This window comes from Oratosquilla oratoria, chromosome 2 (assembly GCF_046742065.1).
Source record: "Oratosquilla oratoria isolate Oo_2021 chromosome 2, ASM4674206v1, whole genome shotgun sequence".
Lineage (NCBI taxonomy): Eukaryota > Metazoa > Arthropoda > Malacostraca > Stomatopoda > Squillidae > Oratosquilla > Oratosquilla oratoria.
In genome coordinates this window covers 18,587,945-18,590,444 of record NC_134778.1, presented here as the reverse complement: position 1 = coordinate 18,590,444, position 2,500 = coordinate 18,587,945, and positions in this window count along the sequence as shown.

Genomic DNA, 2,500 nt, shown 5'->3' with positions numbered 1-2,500 from the left:
TTTTTGGAAAATTTAGGAAGTGACGAAAACTTAGTTATCACGAGTGCAGATAAAGGAGGAGGAGTTGTCATCTTAAACAGGACAGACTACAACATCAAAATGATGGATTTACTCAACGATACATCCACGTATGAGAAAAAACCCTTAGGAAACGCAGAACGAGAAGGGATACGGTTCAAGAAAGAAGCCAGGAGGATATTAATGCGAACCAACAGAGGCAAGAAACTTGTGGGATTGTTAGAAGAAGCACCAAGACCGCCCAGGATGAGGGGATTACCAAAGACACACAAGCCGGGTATACCGATGAGACCCATTACGTCAGATATCGGCAGCGCTCCCCACAGGTTAGCCAAGTGTTTAGCCAAACCGTTATCTCGATGTTTGGGGGCACTTAGCAGTGGCCATTTGAAGGACTCAAGTGACCTAATCACGAGACTCAGTAATGTGGATTTCTCACAGAAAGTCATGGTAAGTTACGATGTAACTGCTTTGTTCACAAATGTTTGCACAGAGGGAGCACTAACAGCAACCAAGGAAGCCATCAGTAATATAGATGACCAGGATTTACCAGTGGAAAAAAAAATGATTTCTTAGAATTAGTCTCTGTGTATCAGATTCGGACCGTTCATGTTCCACGATGAGGAATATTGTCAGATACGTGGTCTGGCAATGGGGAGTCCACTCAGTGCAGTCCTAGCATCATTATACATGGAGGTTTTGGAGAGAGATAATTTTATAAAAATTATGGTAAGAGGGACCCATTGGTTTTGATATGTAGACGACGTCCTGGTCATTGCCCCGGAGAATGCCAATTTCACCACCAAACTTAATAGGCTGAACATGGTAGACAGGGATATTCAGTTCACAGTAGAACACGAGGTGGATCAAAAGTTACCTTTCTTGGATGTATTAATTTGGAGGAAAGATAACGGCACGGTGGGTTTCTCGGTTCACAGAAAAGCTACAAACAAAAATGACCTCATCCACTACTTTTCGGCACATAGTGAAAGGATAAAGAGAGGAGTAATAATTGGATTTTTTCTCAGAGCGTTCCGGGTATGTAGTGAAGAACATATTGACAGAGAAATCAAATATATTTTAAAAGTGTTCTCAGGACTAAAATATCCAGAAGGGTTACTCCATAGTTTGAAGAAAATAGCGCTTAAAATAATGGAAAAGAGAAATGATGAGATAAAGGAGACTAAGGAAGGTGGCTTCATTGTAGTTCCCAACTCCAAGCACACAGAAGAGTTAGGACATTTGCTCCGCAGAGCAGGGCTGAAGATCGCCAGTACATCCAGTACGAAGATAGGTGAAGTAGTGAGAGGTAAGAGTAGAAATGAACATAATAACAACAGCATGGTTTACAGAATCCCATGTGGTGGCTGTGACCTAAACTACTTTGGGGAGACAGGAAGAGGCATACACAAGCGGACATATGAGCACAAGAGCGACCTGAGGGCCCACCGAACATCAAACGCCCTGGTGGTTCATGCGGAGGAATACGGACATTTACCTAACTGGGACGGAGTGGAAATATTAAAACAAGGGTTAGACAAGAAAAAAAGAAAAATAGTAGAGGCAGCTTTTATAGCATCCCAGCCCTGCTGCAACCATCGTGATGGTTTTATTAAGCTGTCCAAAACGTCCGGCTGGATGGTCTTACAGGAGCTGAAGGGTACGAGAGGGAGGGAGGGAGGGGGTGGGTTAAGGAAGGAACTCGGAATGATGTAAGATATATAACTGTTGATTTCCCGATCATGTTTGTACACTCAGAAGAAGCTCTGTTAAGAGCGAAACGTCAGTTAATAAAACTTCAACGGTTCTCGGTGTTTATCTCACCACCCTGTCACTCATATATATATGTGTGTGTGTGTGTGTATGTATGTATATATGAATAGAATCACTAGTGACGGTGTAGGCAATCAAATAATTCCGACAGTCATCCCCGGATTCGAACCGGCAGTTAGCAGTCGACTTAATTCCTCGGGAGTAGATTAATTCCCAGGTTGGAGAATTTTAGACATCCGATAGCTAAGTTGGTAGAGCGTTGGCTTCGCATTCTCGCGACCCTGGGAGGGAAAGAGATAGATAGATAGATAGATAGAGAGAGAGAGAGAGAGAGAGAGAGAGAGAGAGAGAGAGAGAGAGAGAGAGAGAGAGAGAGAGAGAGAGAGAGAGAGAATGTAATAGGAATGAGGGATGTAATGTGGCACCAAGTTCAGTTTAAGGTGTGAAATCTTGCCTCTTAACTCCGTTCAGGGTTCTAAAGCCCGGGCGAAACGGGCAGAGTAATGGAGTCAAACCTTGTTGAGAAGGGAGCGAAAAGACCAGAGAGGAGATTATGTCTCCAATACCTTCCAAACTGGAGAGTTTTCACCTTACATCTAATACAAAATCTAGTTTATTATTCAATAGTTTGGCCATAAACCTGGTATTCACATACCTATCAGGCTCATACGTCTGCTTCCCTATCCTGCCCAGAGTTTATGCGAGTTCG